Raw genomic sequence first — 17,453 nt, forward strand, 5'->3', positions numbered from 1 at the left:
CGCTATTCCCCAGCCTCTCCCCTCTGTCAATCCTTGCACTGGCTCCCGATTACCCAACGACTCCAGTTCAAAACCCTAACCATGACATGCAAAGCCATCCACAACCTGTCTCCTTCATACATCTGTGACCTCATCTCCCGGGACTTACCTCCAAGCAACCTCCGATCCTCACAAGATCTCCTTCTCTACTCTCCTCTTACCTCCTCTTACCTCCTCTTCCCACAAGCGCATACAAGATTTCTCCTGTGCATCCCCATACTCTTGAACTCTCTACCCCAACACATCAGACTCTCACCTACCGTGGAAACCTTCAAAAAGAACCTGAAGACCTACCTCTTCCGACAAGCCTACAACCTGCAGTAACCACTGATAGACCAAACCGCTGCACAACCAGCTCTACCCTCTCCTACTGTATTCTCACCCATCCCTTGTAGATTGTGAGCCTTCATGGGCAAGGTCCTCTCTCCTTATGTACCAGTCTTGACTTATATTGATTAAGATTATTGTGCTTGTCTTTTATTATATATACCCCTACTCACATGTAAAGCCCTGTGGAATAAATGGTGCTGTAATAATAAATAATAATAATAAATAATAATTGACACACTCCACAACGAGAGTAATCCAGAAAAGGTCATCGCTAAAGAAGCTGGCTGTTCACAGAGTGCTGTATCAAAGTATATTAATGGAAAGTTGAGTGGAAGGAAAAAGTGTGGTAGAAAAACCCTAGCCTTGAAAGGATTGTTAAGAAAAGGCCATTCAAAAATTTGGGGGGGATTCACAAGAAGAGCTTCAAGAGCCACAACACACAGATGTATCCAGGGCATGGGCTACAAGTGTCGCATTCCTTGTGTTAACCCACTCATGACCTATAGACAACGCCAGAAGCATCTTACCTGGGCCAAGGAGAAAAAGAAATGGACTGTTGCTCAGTGGTCCAAGGTGTTGTTTACAGATTAAATAAAAGTTTGCATTCTATTGGGAAATCAAGGTCCCAGAGTCTAGAGGAAAAGTGGAAAGGCCACAATCCAAACTGCTTGAGGTCTAGTGTGAAGTTTCCACAATCAGTGATGGTTTCGGAAGCCATGTCATCTGCTGGTGTAGGTCCACTGTGTTTTATCAAGACCAAAGTCAGCGCAGCCGTCTACCAGGAGATTTTAGAACACTTCATGCTTCCCTCTGCCGACAAGCTTTATGGAGATGGAAATTTCATTCTCCAGCAGGACTTGGCACCTGTCTATACTGCCAAAAGTACCAATACCTGGTCTAAAAACAACAGTATCACTGAGCTTGATTAGCCAGCAAACTTGCCTGACCTTAATCCCATACAGAATCTATGGGGTATTGTCAAGAGGAAGATGAGAGACACCAGACCCAACAATGCAGACAAGCTGAAGGCTGCTATCACAGCAACCAGGGGTTCAATAACACCTCGGCAGTGCCACAGGCTGATCGCCTCCATGCCACGCCGCATTAATGCAGTAATTGATGCCAAAGGAGCCCCGACCAAGTATTAAGTGCAATTACTGAACATACATTTCAGTCGAATATAATTTCAGATTTTAAAATCATTTTTCAAGTTGGTGTTATGAAGTATTCTAATTTACTGAGATAATGACTTTTGGGTTTTCATTGGCTGTAAGCCATAATTATCAACATTAACAGAAATAACCACTTGAAATAGAGCACTGTGTGTATAATGACTCTATACAATATATGAGTTTCACTTTTTGTATTGAAGAACTGAAATAAATTAACTTTTTGATGATATTCTAATTTTGTGAGAAGCACCTGTATGTGTGGATTATCATGCCTTTTTATTAGTGTGTGTATATATATATATATATATATATATATATATATATATATATATACAGGTCCTTCTCAAAAAATTAGCATATAGTGTTAAATTTCATTATTTACCATAATGTAATGATTACAATTAAACTTTCATATATTATAGATTCATTATCCACCAACTGAAATTTGTCAGGTCTTTTATTGTTTTAATACTGATGATTTTGGCATACAACTCCTGATAACCCAAAAAACCTGTCTCAATAAATTAGCATATTTCACCCATCCAATCAAATAAAAGTGTTTTTTAATAACAAACAAAAAAACCATCAAATAATAATGTTCAGTTATGCACTCAATACTTGGTCGGGAATCCTTTGGCAGAAATGACTGCTTCAATGCGGCGTGGCATGGAGGCAATCAGCCTGTGACACTGCTGAGATGTTATGGAGGCCCAGGATGCTTCAATAGCGGCCTTAAGCTCATCCAGAGTGTTGGGTCTTGCGTCTCTCAACTTTCTCTTCACAATATCCCACAGATTCTCTATGGGGTTCAGGTCAGGAGAGTTGGCAGGCCAATTGAGCACAGTAATACCATGGTCAGTAAACCATTTACCAGTGGTTTTGGCACTGTGAGCAGGTGCCATGTCGTGCTGAAAAATGAAATCTTCATCTCCATAAAGCATTTCAGCCGATGGAAGCATGAAGTGCTCCAAAATCTCCTGATAGCTAGCTGCATTGACCCTGCCCTTGATGAAACACAGTGGACCAACACCAGCAGCTGACATGGCACCCCACACCATCACTGACTGTGGGTACTTGACACTGGACTTCAGGCATTTTAGCATTTCCTTCTCCCCAGTCTTCCTCCAGACTCTGGCACCTTGATTTCCGAATGACATGCAAAATTTGCTTTCATCAGAAAAAAGTACTTGGGACCACTTAGCAACAGTCCAGTGCTGCTTCTCTGTAGCCCAGGTCAGGCGCCTCTGCCGCTGTTTATGGTTCAAAAGTGGCTTTACCTGGGGAATGCGGCACCTGTAGCCCATTTCCTGCACACGCCTGTGCACGGTGGCTCTGGATGTTTCCACACCAGACTCAGTCCACTGCTTCTTCAGGTTCCCCAAGGTCTGGAATCGGTCCTTCTCCACAATCTTCCTCAGGGTCCGGTCTCCTCTTCTCGTTGTACAGCGTTTTCTGCCACATTGTTTCCTTCCAACAGACTTACCATTGAGGTGCCTTGATACAGCACTCTGGGAACAGCCTATTTGTTGAGAAATTTCTTTCTGGGTCTTACCCTCTTGCTTGAGGGTGTCAATGATGGCCTTCTTGACATCTGTCAGGTCGCTAGTCTTACCCATGATGGGGGTTTTGAGTAATGAACCAGGCAGGGAGTTTATAAAAGCCTCAGGTATCTTTTGCATGTGTTTAGAGTTAATTAGTTGATTCAGAAGATTAGGGTAATAGGTCGTTTAGAGAACCTTTTCTTGATATGCTAATTTATTGAGACAGGTTCTTTGGGTTATCAGGAGTTGTATGCCAAAATCATCAGTATTGAAACAATAAAAGACCTGACAAATTTCAGTTGGTGGATAATGAATCTATAATATATGAAAGTTTAATTGTAATCATTACATTATGGTAAATAATGAAATTTAACACTATATGCTAATTTTTTGAGAAGGATCTGTATATATATATATATATATATATATATACATATATATATATATATATATATGTATATATATATATATATATATATATATATATATATATATATATACAATGTACGGATAGTGCATTAAAAATAACCAGCAAGCCATTTTACTTGCCACAATATTAGTTCAATAAGAGGCAAAATTATGTTGAGAGATAAATTAATAGAGTGAAGTTCGACTTTCATCACACTTTTTCTACTGATTTGCCGTAATGTTGGGATAATTACCATTAGTGATGAGCGAACATTCTCGGTGATACACAGATATCACTCGAGTATCTGGGTGCTCGGATGTGCTCGGCATTCGGCAAGTATTGGCTAGAATCTTCGCCCCACATGTTTGGTGCCAGTTACACAGCCAATAAACATGTGAGGATTGCCTGCCAGTCACTGTAATGCTGTAGCCATCTTGGTAGTGGCATTACTGTGATTGGCTGGCGGCATTACCTCATCGTAGGCTATAAAAGGACTGGTGCCACAATGCTTGGCTCACTGACGCCATTGCACAGCTCAGGGGCAGTTGTAATTGGAGGGAGGGCGTAGTTTCCAGGCCTGTATGTGCACAGTTTCATTAATCAGCGTCCTCTTGTGTTGTTACTTGTGCTGATGCTTAACCATGGGCAGCACGGTGGCTCAGTGGTTAGCATTGCATCGCGGGTTCAAATCCCACCAAGGACAACATCTGCAAGGAGTTTGTATGTTCTCCCTGTGTTTGTGTGGGTTTCCTCCGAGTACTCCGGTTTCCTCCCACACTCCAAAGACATACTTTGTCTCTTCCCCATTACCCTGTAGAATGTAAGTCCGCAAGGACAGGGTTCTCTCCCCTCTGTACCAGTCTGTCATTGTAAATTTGTTTACTGTAAATGATATCAATAACTCTGTACTTAACCCCTTTCTCATGTACAGCACCATGGAATTAATGGTGCTATATAAATAAATAATAATAATAATATACCAAATTTATACAGTTTCTTTATCCACCTAAATACTATAGCAGGACATACCCTTGAGTTGCATTGAGTCATATATAATTGTGAGCGCACAACTTCAAAACAGCAGTCATACACTGATGAAGGTCCATACATGACTGAAATGTCTGCATTGTATGTACTATGTTTTGGACTGCATTAAAATTACCTCTACATTATCTGCTGAGTGCCAAGTTTATTAACTACATATTCTGGTTTGGGACCCTACTTGAGCACCAAAAACAGTTGTGCCATGTTTCCTTTATACTATTATTCTACACTGTTCAGCCTTACCTTCTAAGAGTCGGGAATCACTTAATCTTCACCCCGATCCTCCTTCTTCCCACCATATCGAGTCCCAGGAGAAGAGAGATCCCACACTAGGACACACTGAGAAGCTCTTTAAATCATCATTTCTTGATTGTGGCCTTTCACCCTGAATATTCCAGGAGAAACAGGATGAAATACTGTTTAGTGATGCACAAAACCTAGAGCAGCCATGATCACAAGAAGATGATGGTCGGGAATTACAAATTTGTCTAAGGCGGTAGATGATGATAACACAGTTGCCAATAAGTCAGGTTGTTCTTAAGTCACCAGGTCAGGAGGACCAGGATGCTGGGGGTGGAAATGACAGAGTCACTTACCCAACCTGGGAAGCTGGCATGCAGAGCAAGGCCAGCAGCATTGTGGGGGAGGGATTGATAACACCGAAACAGGCAGGAAGAGGCAGTGGGTTGACCAGATGGGAATTTTTAAAGAGAGTTCTGAGACAAAAATGATCATTTGCAACCTGTACCATGCCAAGATAAGCAGGGGCCTGACCAAATGTTATCTATGCACCCGACTCTGTGCGCCGAATGCCGATGTCCACAATTTGTGCCAGTGGGTGATACCATTGCCTTTTCTCCTGCGCTAAGGCTAGGTTCACATTAGCGTTCCGCTAATGTGCGTCGCTGTTGCGTCGGCGACGCAGCGGCGACGCGCCCCTATGTTTAACATGGGGGACGCGTGCGTTTTTTTTGTTGCGTTTTCCGACACGTGCGTCGTTTCCGACGCTAGCGTCGGATGCAAGAAAATGCAACAAGTTGCATTTTTCGTGCGTCCGATTTTCGTCAAAAAACGACGCACGCGTCGCAAAACGCAGCGTTTTTGCATGCGTTTGCGCGCGTTTTTTTGTGCGTCGTGCGTTGCGTCGCCGACGCAGCGGCGCGCAACGGTAATGTGAACGTAGCCTAAGTGCTTTGCCAATCTCCTTTCCATGACACTAGCGCAGATACCTCCCGCTCTGCACCTGTCGATCTACATTCTGAGCAGCGCCGGCGTCAGCACCCGGCGCACCCGGACAAGTGCCGGGGCCCTGAGCAGGCAGGGGGCCCACTCGCCATCGGGGACACTGGTGCGCTATAGTGCCGGCCCCCACGAGTGGACCCCCCGCCTGCTCTGGGCCCCGGCACTTGAGATACTTACCTCTCCCGGTTCCAACGCTGCAGCGTCTTCCATCCTCTGACTGTGACGTTCAGGTCAGAGGGTGCGATGACGTCACCAGTGCGCGCCCTCTGCCTGAGCAGTCGCACTCGCAGCACAGAGAGCAGGAAGACGCCGACGCTGAGGAGTCCAGAGCAGACCAGCGACAAGCAACGAGAGGTGAGTATTTCATTTTTTTTTTTAATATTTGGAGCAATATATGGGGCTAATTCTATATGGAGTATCTTATGGGGCAAATATTATAAGGGAGCATCTTATGAGGCCAATTCTATAGGGAGCATTATATGGGGCCAATTTAATATGGAGCATCTTATGGGGCAAATTTAATATGGAGCATCTTATGGGGCCAATTCAATATGGAGCAGTATATGGGGCCAATTACATATGGAGCAGTATATGAGGCCAATAATATATGAAGCATCTTATGGGACTAATTATATATGGAGCATTTTATATGGCCAATTATATATGGAGCATTATATGGGGCCCATTATACATGTAGCATCTTATGGGGCCAATTATTTTTGGAGCACTATATGGGACCCATTCTGTAAGGAGCATCATGTGGGGCCCATTCTGTATGGAGCAATATATGGGACTCAGTATACTGTATGGGGCCGATCATATACTGTATGGAGCATTATATGAGGCCCATTGTATATGGGGCAATAGATGGGGCCCATCATATACTATATGGAGAATTATATGTGGCTCACTATACTGTATGGAGCATTTTATGGAGTCAATTCCGTATGGAGCAATATATGCGGCTCATTCTGTATGAAGCACTCTGTGGTGTCCATTATACTGTATGGAGCATTATATGAGGCTCATTATTCTGTTTGGAGCAATATATGGGGCTCATTATTCTGTATAGAGGACTATGTGGTGCCAATTATACTGTATGGAGCACTATATGGGGCCATTATACTGTATGGGGCAATATATGGGGCTCATTATTCTGTTTGGAGCAATATATGGGGCTCATTATTCTGTATAGAGGACTATACTGTCCGGTTTCTGAGCTAATGTAGAATGCACAATAGATATCACTTATGTAATGTAAGAAGTAAGTGAAATATTTGGCATTGTACTATATCTATATTTCTCTGCTGTATCTGTGCATTATGAATTGTGGTATGTGTTAAAGGGGACCACCGGGACTCTTTCGCCCAGGGCCCATGAAAACCTGGAGCCGGCCCTGATTCTGAGGCACCATAATCAGGCACTTCCAAATCCTAAACCCAGCAGAGCTGTCCCTACCCCAGGCCTTGGAATGAAAAATAGAGTTCCCTGCCACCCACCCACAGGCCCGAACACCAAACAAGCACATTTCCAGGCTGCTTGTTGTGGAAATATTGCCATATAGGCTTGTGGACACTGGATTTTTGCCAACTCATGGTAGCAGTTGTTCCTTGGTACTCCGTCCCCAGCCGCCACTATTTCCCCTCCAGCATGTGTCTAGGAACATCACACACTTAGTGGGATTGTCCACTTAACGACCAAGACATAGACATGCACTTGTCAGAGACACTACATTTTCCTGATGGCACACTGACTGAAGATTGTGGAGGCCTGGGCCGAGTCCCACCATGGCATGTCACATGAGTTACAGATGTCAAGAATTACTAGCCCTACTATCAGGGTTTTCTCCACCTCTTACACCAGTTCCTGCACCCCCTTCCTGCTCCTCCTTATCCTATGTCTCAGATGTGTTATTTCAAAGCACGTCATCCACATCAGCAAGGAGCTGGAAGCTCTGCTGCACTGCCTCAGCGAAGCAGCAATAGACTCTGCTAGGAGACAAACCGCACATCGCAGCAGAGTTATTGAAAGGAAAAATAGACCAGACAGATCTATGACTCTCCACTCTGAACCTACAACCAGGCATGGTCGTGTGTGATAATGGCATAACCTGATGGCAGCTTGGTAGTTCAGACAACCAGGTGGAGATGGAGGAAGAGACAGGGAGACACTACTCAGCCCGGCTTCATCTCATTTGCTGAGCACAGATTGGGTAACAATGAGGAGATGGAGGCTGGGGAGATGGAGAAGGAACAGTAGCTGGTTGCTAGGGCAACAGAGACTAGTCCCCACACAAGCTTCATCTTGTCTCTCCTACATGGATGGGCTGAGGAGGGGAATAAAAAGAATGAGATGGAGAAGGAGGAGATGGAGAGTCATCATCATGGTGGAGACAGAAAAGTGTTGGCTGTAGGGACGTTAACACATATAGCCGAATTTATGTACCACTGCCTTTCCCATGACCATTGCGTTACAGTCATCTTGGCCAAGAATGAGTACTGGTTGAACCACGCTACAAGGAGAACCATGCATCTCACCTTCTTGAGGCAGTGAGGTCTCCTAAAATGGTGCTTTATCAGAAGGCTATTGTGGAAAATATGCTGAAATATTCCCATCAAACAACTCTAGCAGCAGGGGGAAAGCTTTCTTGCCCAACCAAGGAGTAGAGGTGAGGGAGACACACACCAGGTACAGCAGAGACAGGGGTACACTGTCAAAGGCCTGGGCCAATATCATGACACCCTCCCAATGTCCAGGTCCTGATGACTGGGAAATTTTTGACAATGAGGGAGAAGTTTTTAAAGATAGTCAAGTGACACCTGGCCGACAAAACCAGCGTACTCTGTAATTCCTTTATGACTTTGAACTATTGGCTCTCAAAGCTGGACACCTGGAATGAGCTGTCCATCTATGCCTTGGAGATCTTGTGCTGCCCTGCTGCTTGCATCTTGTCTGAGCAGCTTTTCAGTGCCGCCAGAGTGGTCATAACAGACGTGCACATTCACCTGTTAACAGAAAATGCTGATAGGTTCACTCTGCAAAAATAAACAAAGCCAACCTCCAGTTGTTGTCTTTAAGGGCGTATGGGAGACCCTCCTTAGAATTTGTAGAAGTACCACAACAATACTTTCTTAATATATTGTAGGGGCCTTACTCACTTGGGTGCGACAGGAGGAAGACTGAAGGCTTGCTCCTTAAAAAGTTAATGTGGGTTTATTGCTTCATAAACCCAGAAGCCAAACAGAAAACAAACAACCTTCAGATCAGACAAACAGAATACAAATGTCCAAAGAAGGGCTCTTCTCCGGGAGGCCTATGGGCGCACAGGCTGGGGTAGCGTCCAGTATTCAGGTTCAGTCTGGAGCCAAACAGACACAGGAGACCTTCTCCCTCCCAACATACAGACCATCTGCCAAACAACAGCCTCCATTATATAGGCTGTTAACCACACTCAGAGGTGAGGTATGTGATTAGCTAGACCCGCCCATCTCTCATAGCTACCCGTAACCCAGTCCCAGGTGCAACAAACAAACCTCTTAGTGCTTTCATGCACTAGAGAAAATACTCTGGGTTACATCATAGAGACAAGCCATCTCTGCGACACATTAGCCACACTACAATATGAATGAGACATTCCAGTTCGTGCTTTCAAGGGTGTATGTAATTTTTATCTGGCTTTACACTGTGTGCTGAGCTTTTGTGAGTGCAGGAATATCACAACTACACTTTGTTCTTAATATTTGAATGATGCACTCCAGTTGGTGTCTGCTAGGGTGTATAGATGACCCTGCTCGTAATTTGTGCCAGGCTTTGCATTTTTAGGGTATGCCAGAAAAATGATCAGATTTTTCGTATTATACTCATTACTCATTACTCCAATCTAAGCATTATGAATTGCTCGGTTCGAGCAATGAGCATTTGAGCACAGAGTCATAGCTCAGTTGTAGAAGATTGCAGCACAGAAGGGACAAATACTGTGATTGAGGACAATGTTACTGCAGGTGTGAGTTCCTGATGTGCAGATTAATGGTGTGCAGAGTTCTTCTGGCAGGGGGCAGAGTAGGAGATACTGAGAGAAAGTCAGCCTGAGTAACTGTAAGAATGGGCCAGATAGAGAGGTCCAAAATGTTGGATGGCCTCAAAACGGGATAGTGGATTGGCAAGCCAGTGTATCTGTGACACGAGCTCAGGTGTGGTCTGGGAAACTGTTGTAAATGGAAAGTCTACTTCTAAAGCAGATAGATGAAGCTGCAACCCATAATGAGGTCCTGGTTATGGGGGACTTTAACTACCCGGATATTAACTGGGAAATAGAAACCTGTGAAACCCATAAAGGCAACAGGTTTCTGCTAATAACCAAGAAAAATTATCTTTCACAATTGGTGCAGAATCCAACCAGAGGAGCAACACTTTTAGACCTAATACTATCTAATAGACCTGACAGAATAACAAATCTGCAGGTGGTTGGGCATTTAGGAAATAGCGACCACAATATTGTGCAGTTTCACTTGTCTTTCACTAGGGGGACTTGTCAGGGAGTCACAAAAACATTGAACTTTAGGAAGGCAAAGTTTGAACAGCTTAGAGATGCCCTTAATCTGGTAGACTGGGACAATATCCTCAGAAATGAGAATACAGATAATAAATGGGAAATGTTTAAGAACATCCTAAATAGGCAGTGTAAGCGGTTTATACCTTGTGGGAATAAAAGGACTAGAAATAGGAAAAACCCAATGTGGCTAAACAAAGAAGTAAGACAGGCAATTAACAGTAAAAAGAAAGCATTTGCACTATTAAAGCAGGATGGCACCATTGAAGCTCTAAAAAACTATAGGGAGAAAAATACTTTATCTAAAAAACTAATTAAAGCTGCCAAAAAGGAAACAGAGAAGCACATTGCTAAGGAGAGTAAAACTAATCCCAAACTGTTCTTCAACTATATCAATAGTAAAAGAATAAAAACTGAAAATGTAGGCCCCTTAAAAAATAGTGAGGAAAGAATGGTTGTAGATGACGAGGAAAAAGCTAACATATTAAACACCTTCTTCTCCACGGTATTCACGGTGGAAAATGAAATGCTAGGTGAAATCCCAAGAAACAATGAAAACCCTATATTAAGGGTCACCAATCTAACCCAAGAAGAGGTGCGAAACTGGCTAAATAAGATTAAAATAGATAAATCTCCGGGTCCGGATGGCATACACCCACGAGTACTAAGAGAACTAAGTAATGTAATAGATAAACCATTATTTCTTATTTTTAGGGACTCTATAGAGACAGGGTCTGTTCCGCAGGATTGGCGCATAGCAAATGTGGTGCCAATATTCAAAAAGGGCTCTAAAAGTGAACCTGGAAATTATAGGCCAGTAAGTCTAACCTCTATTGTTGGTAAAATATTTGAAGGGTTTCTGAGGGATGTTATTCTGGATTATCTCAATGAGAATAACTGTTTAACTCCATATCAGCATGGGTTTATGAGAAATCGCTCCTGTCAAACCAATTTAATCAGTTTTTATGAAGAGGTAAGCTATAGACTGGACCACGGTGAGTCATTGGACGTGGTATATCTCGATTTTTCCAAAGCGTTTGATACCGTGCCGCACAAGAGGTTGGTACACAAAATGAGAATGCTTGGTCTGGGGGAAAATGTGTGTAAATGGGTTAGTAACTGGCTTAGTGATAGAAAGCAGAGGGTGGTTATAAATGGTATAGTCTCTAACTGGGTCGCTGTGACCAGTGGGGTACCGCAGGGGTCAGTATTGGGACCTGTTCTCTTCAACATATTCATTAATGATCTGGTAGAAGGTTTACACAGTAAAATATCGATATTTGCAGATGATACAAAACTATGTAAAGCAGTTAATACAAGAGAAGATAGTATTCTGCTACAGATGGATCTGGATAAGTTGGAAACTTGGGCTGAAAGGTGGCAGATGAGGTTTAACAATGATAAATGTAAGGTTATACACATGGGAAGAGGGAATCAATATCACCATTACACACTGAACGGGAAACCACTGGGTAAATCTGACAGGGAGAAGGACTTGGGGATCCTAGTTAATGATAAACTTACCTGGAGCAGCCAGTGCCAGGCAGCAGCTGCCAAGGCAAACAGGATCATGGGGTGCATTAAAAGAGGTCTGGATACACATGATGAGAGCATTATACTGCCTCTGTACAAATCCCTAGTTAGACCGCACATGGAGTACTGTGTCCAGTTTTGGGCACCGGTGCTCAGGAAGGATATAATGGAACTAGAGAGAGTACAAAGGAGGGCAACAAAATTAATAAAGGGGATGGGAGAACTACAATACCCAGATAGATTAGCGAAATTAGGATTATTTAGTCTAGAAAAAAGACGACTGAGGGGCGATCTAATAACCATGTATAAGTATATAAGGGGACAATACAAATATCTCGCTGAGGATCTGTTTATACCAAGGAAGGTGACGGGCACAAGGGGGCATTCTTTGCGTCTGGAGGAGAGAAGGTTTTTCCACCAACATAGAAGAGGATTCTTTACTGTTAGGGCAGTGAGAATCTGGAATTGCTTGCCTGAGGAGGTGGTGATGGCGAACTCAGTCGAGGGGTTCAAGAGAGGCCTGGATGTCTTCCTGGAGCAGAACAATATTGTATCATACAATTAGGTTCTGTAGAAGGACGTAGATCTGGGTATTTATTATGATGGAATATAGGCTGAACTGGATGGACAAATGTCTTTTTTCGGCCTTACTAACTATGTTACTATGTTACTATGTTACTAAGTGACCAGTCCTGAAAAAGTGTTGCTATCTTGCCCTGAGGAAGCCACCACTGCTGTGGCGATACGCGTGGGCTCGCACCCCACATCACCGTCTCCTTTCTTCTCTTCTTTATCAGTGCGCACATGGCCTTGATCCAACATCAACATTTGGATCCCACTAGGTGTATGTATGTGCTTGATTTAGATATGCATGGACCCTATCATATTTAGTGGCCCTTCTATCTGTCTGGCTTCACTTTTTGTAGCCGTTTAGGCATTAACTATTTGATTGCCTGTCAGCATTTATTTTGATCCAGCTTCATAGGGCTATATGGTACTGTGATATTAGCAGGTTTATACATATGCACACATTGCACTTTTTGCTGTGATCTGGGAGCTATATATATATATATATATACAAACATGCCGTACTTTTTGGCATATTGATTATATTGTGTATGGTCACACTATAGGTCATTGCATTTCATATGTATGCATGTGTACATGTATGTATATATATATATATATATATATATATATATATGTGTGCACATATATGTATGTATACTTCTACTTTCTGAGGGGACAGGGATGTGGTTTGTCATTTTCCCCATATTAGGATATGACTTTTGTGGAGTTTTGTGCTGTTGGTTGCACTTTTAAATGTTTTTAGACATGATTCCTGTTAATTGTTTTTTGCTGTATATATTTCTTGTGAGATTTATCAATAAAAAATGTTTTTGTATTTTCGACATTTGTATGTAGTGCTCCCATATGTGTGGACATGATCTTTTGTTCTTTTTCCTGGTCAGATTGTAGTTTTGCAAGTCCATGGTGAGCCCCAATATTTGTATATTCAGCGGTGCCCTCCGCCTTTTTGTATTTATATGACCAGTCCTGAAAAAGAATCGTAAGTATTTGTTATTGTATTATTGCAGCATTACAAGTTCCTTTTGGAGGACATTTTCTAAAGCACTTTGAAGACCTGTTGCCTTGTTACGTGACTTCTTGTCAGGGCTCGATCCTGATTACAAAGGGCGCTTAGCTCCCAAAAAACTTTATACAGTGTCACTAGCCAAACTAGAAAAAGAAGATATGCAACTATAGACAACAACCTAAAGGAAGTTCAAGACAAGCATCAATGTCACAAAAAGTGCTATCAAAGAAAGCAGGTGTGAATACCATAAAGTACAAGTGTGCAGTAGTGTGTTCTGACTTGACGAGAGAGGTGGCTCTACTCTGGTTGGTGCCAATCTCTTTGCTATTTAGTGGCAAGCCTATTTGAAGGATCTATTAAGTTATTTTTGGTCCATGATTATGGAAAGGATGCAGAGGAAGAAGCAAACACAAGAGAGGTGGTAGAAAACTGGGAAGCCTATTATTTTGATGCATGTCATAGGGTCCTCTCATGTTTGCATATACCTCTTATTCAAAAAGGGCTCTAAAAGTGAACCTGGAAATTATAGGCCAGTAAGTCTAACCTCTATTGTTGGTAAAATATTTGAAGGGTTTCTGAGGGATGTTATTCTGGATTATCTCAATGAGAATAACTGTTTAACTCCATATCAGCATGGGTTTATGAGAAATCGCTCCTGTCAAACCAATCTAATCAGTTTTTATGAAGAGGTAAGCTATAGGCTGGACAACGGTGAGTCATTGGACGTGGTATATCTCGATTTTTCCAAAGCGTTTGATACCGTGCCGCACAAGAGGTTGGTACACAAAATGAGAATGCTTGGTCTGGGGGAAAATGTGTGTAAATGGGTTAGTAACTGGCTTAGTGATAGAAAGCAGAGGGTGGTTATAAATGGTATAGTCTCTAACTGGGTCGCTGTGACCAGTGGGGTACCGCAGGGGTCAGTATTGGGACCTGTTCTCTTCAACATATTCATTAATGATCTGGTAGAAGGTTTACACAGTAAAATATCGATATTTGCAGATGATACAAAACTATGTAAAGCAGTTAATACAAGAGAAGATAGTATTCTGCTACAGATGGATCTGGATAAGTTGGAAACTTGGGCTGAAAGGTGGCAGATGAGGTTTAACAATGATAAATGTAAGGTTATACACATGGGAAGAAGGAATCAATATCACCATTACACACTGAATGGGAAACCACTGGGTAAATCTGACAGGGAGAAGGACTTGGGGATCCTAGTTAATGATAAACTTACCTGGAGCAGCCAGTGCCAGGCAGCAGCTGCCAAGGCAAACAGGATCATGGGGTGCATTAAAAGAGGTCTGGATACACATGATGAGAGCATTATACTGCCTCTGTACAAATCCCTAGTTAGACCGCACATGGAGTACTGTGTCCAGTTTTGGGCACCGGTGCTCAGGAAGGATATAATGGAACTAGAGAGAGTACAAAGGAGGGCAACAAAATTAATAAAGGGGATGGGAGAACTACAATACCCAGATAGATTAGCGAAATTAGGATTATTTAGTCTAGAAAAAAGACGACTGAGGGGCGATCTAATAACCATGTATAAGTATATAAGGGGACAATACAAATATCTCGCTGAGGATCTGTTTATACCAAGGAAGGTGACGGGCACAAGGGGGCATTCTTTGCGTCTGGAGGAGAGAAGGTTTTTCCACCAACATAGAAGAGGATTCTTTACTGTTAGGGCAGTGAGAATCTGGAATTGCTTGCCTGAGGAGGTGGTGATGGCGAACTCAGTCGAGGGGTTCAAGAGAGGCCTGGATGTCTTCCTGGAGCAGAACAATATTGTATCATACAATTATTAGGTTCTGTAGAAGGACGTAGATCTGGGGATTTATTATGATGGAATATAGGCTGAACTGGATGGACAAATGTCTTTTTTTGGCCTTACTAACTATGTTACTATGTTACTATGTTATTGTAATCAACGCCTAGGGCAGGAGATATTTCATGCTTGGCAACCTCTCTAGAACTGTTGGTAATTTTTCTGAGTACCACATTAACCTTTCAAAATCCCCCAGAAGCATTGCTCCTCCACCCATTTTTAATAGTAAATTTGAGCTCCAATGGCATATGAAAGAGGTAAGAATGGGCTTTCATAGGGTGTGGACTGCCAGAAAAAAAGGAGTAACTACATAAATGAAAAAAAATAAGCAGTATAGTGTAGATATTAGTTTAGATTTATAGTTCACAGAGAAAGAAACCAGGTTAATACCCAGCTAAATAATCCCCAGACATATAATTTACTTATACCCCTATGTGCCTGTACTAAATTTGAAAACTGAATAGGTATCTCGCCAATGGTATGAGAAGCGAAAAAAAAGTTTGTCATCAGTATTCTGATCGATGCCCTTGTTCTAAATGAGATAAAACCAAGGCAGATGTGAAAGCCTCTTCTAAACTGAACTGGTTGAACTCTGGTTTTGTGTTTGCTTCCCACGTGCATCAACAGCAGCAAACTAGAATAACAAACTACACTATAGAGATACCTAGAGTTTGCAAAAGTCTATTAAATTGTTATGTAAGTAAGGACTTCTTATTATACATTGAAATGGCTTATGGATTTCATGATCATTTGCTGTTTTGTAGATCCTGTACAACCTCTTACTTATGGAATGTCAAGGGTTTTCAATAGCTACATTGTAGATACCCTTGATAGAAAAAAACTTTATTAAATGTCAATTGCGGTATGAAGGACATACGGGCGTTCGCGTGGCTAGGGTATTTCAATCTCAGATTTTGTCAGTGCTTTCCAAATATCTTGTCTTTCTCCTGAGTTTCTTAGGGCAGCACTTGATGCTACAAAAATCTACCTACATACTTGAGGATCACACCTTAGACTATTTTTCATAGTCATCTTTGATACTTTGTGGTTAACGTTTAATACCGTATCATTTTTTTTACCTACATGACCTTTACAATCTATTTTGTCAGGTCCCAGTTCTATAACTCTCTCAAAAGGCAGAAAATGGTAATAGTAAGAACCGTTCTCGACAGCATGTTATAAATCCAATGAATTGTCATTTCACTCCTTTCACGTGAAAGAGAGTTTTCCTAGCCTAGTCAGAAGACTTGTTCAGGATAGATGTTTTATTTCAGCCCGTTGTTGATGAACAGGATATAGAAGAGATTGAACTGTCACAGTAATAAATGACTATTTAAAGCCGTGATTCAACTGAATTCACAGATTATCTCTACCCATAGATCAAAGATAACAGCAGCGGAAAAACTGTGAGAAACAAAATTGTAAAACCGTCCTTGAATATACAGCACATTGAGGTTATGAAAGTGGTTGTACAGATAAGTCTAAAGTTCATAAAAATGACCAATTCCAATCAAAACTTTCATTAAGTCAAATTTAACCATGAATGACCGTTTTAACGTATTGATGACCGTCATCTTCTGGAAAGTTGTTGGCTGTTTTAAAATTTTTGATAGATAGTCACTGGTCAAAGGAGTATTGTTTTGGGATAGACTGTTTCTCTTTATTTTCTGGTTAGCCAATAAAGGTATCACTCCTAGAATACTTCTGTCATCATTGGGCAGAAAAATATTCACATCGAAAGTTCTCAAAATCTTTCCAGAAAAATTGTCCAACAGTCAACCATTCATTCAACAGTTGTTCAAACATTATCATACTTTGAACGCACATGGTCTTATTGAGCTTCAGTTAGAGAGGTTCCATTTTAGGATGTATCTTCTGTTTCCATTGCCACAGAAATTGTATAAGTGGAGACAAGTAGATGAGTAGGTGTTAGGGCTAGCGGAACGCACCGAGTAATAGGTAGATAGCTACAAGGTGCGTTCGCAGCCCGGGGTCCACTGTGCAGAGATATCTGCTGCTAAGTAATGGCGGATGGACTCTGAGCTCACACATGGGTTAAACTTCACCCCGTGTGAACTGGTAGCGAACTCTGTTGCCTCACAGAGTCGCGCTGTACAAAAAACTAATACCCTAACTAGGGTTGTGCTTGCTCTGGAACTC

This window comes from Ranitomeya imitator, chromosome 4, assembly GCF_032444005.1.
Source record: "Ranitomeya imitator isolate aRanImi1 chromosome 4, aRanImi1.pri, whole genome shotgun sequence".
NCBI classification, from domain to species: domain Eukaryota; kingdom Metazoa; phylum Chordata; class Amphibia; order Anura; family Dendrobatidae; genus Ranitomeya; species Ranitomeya imitator.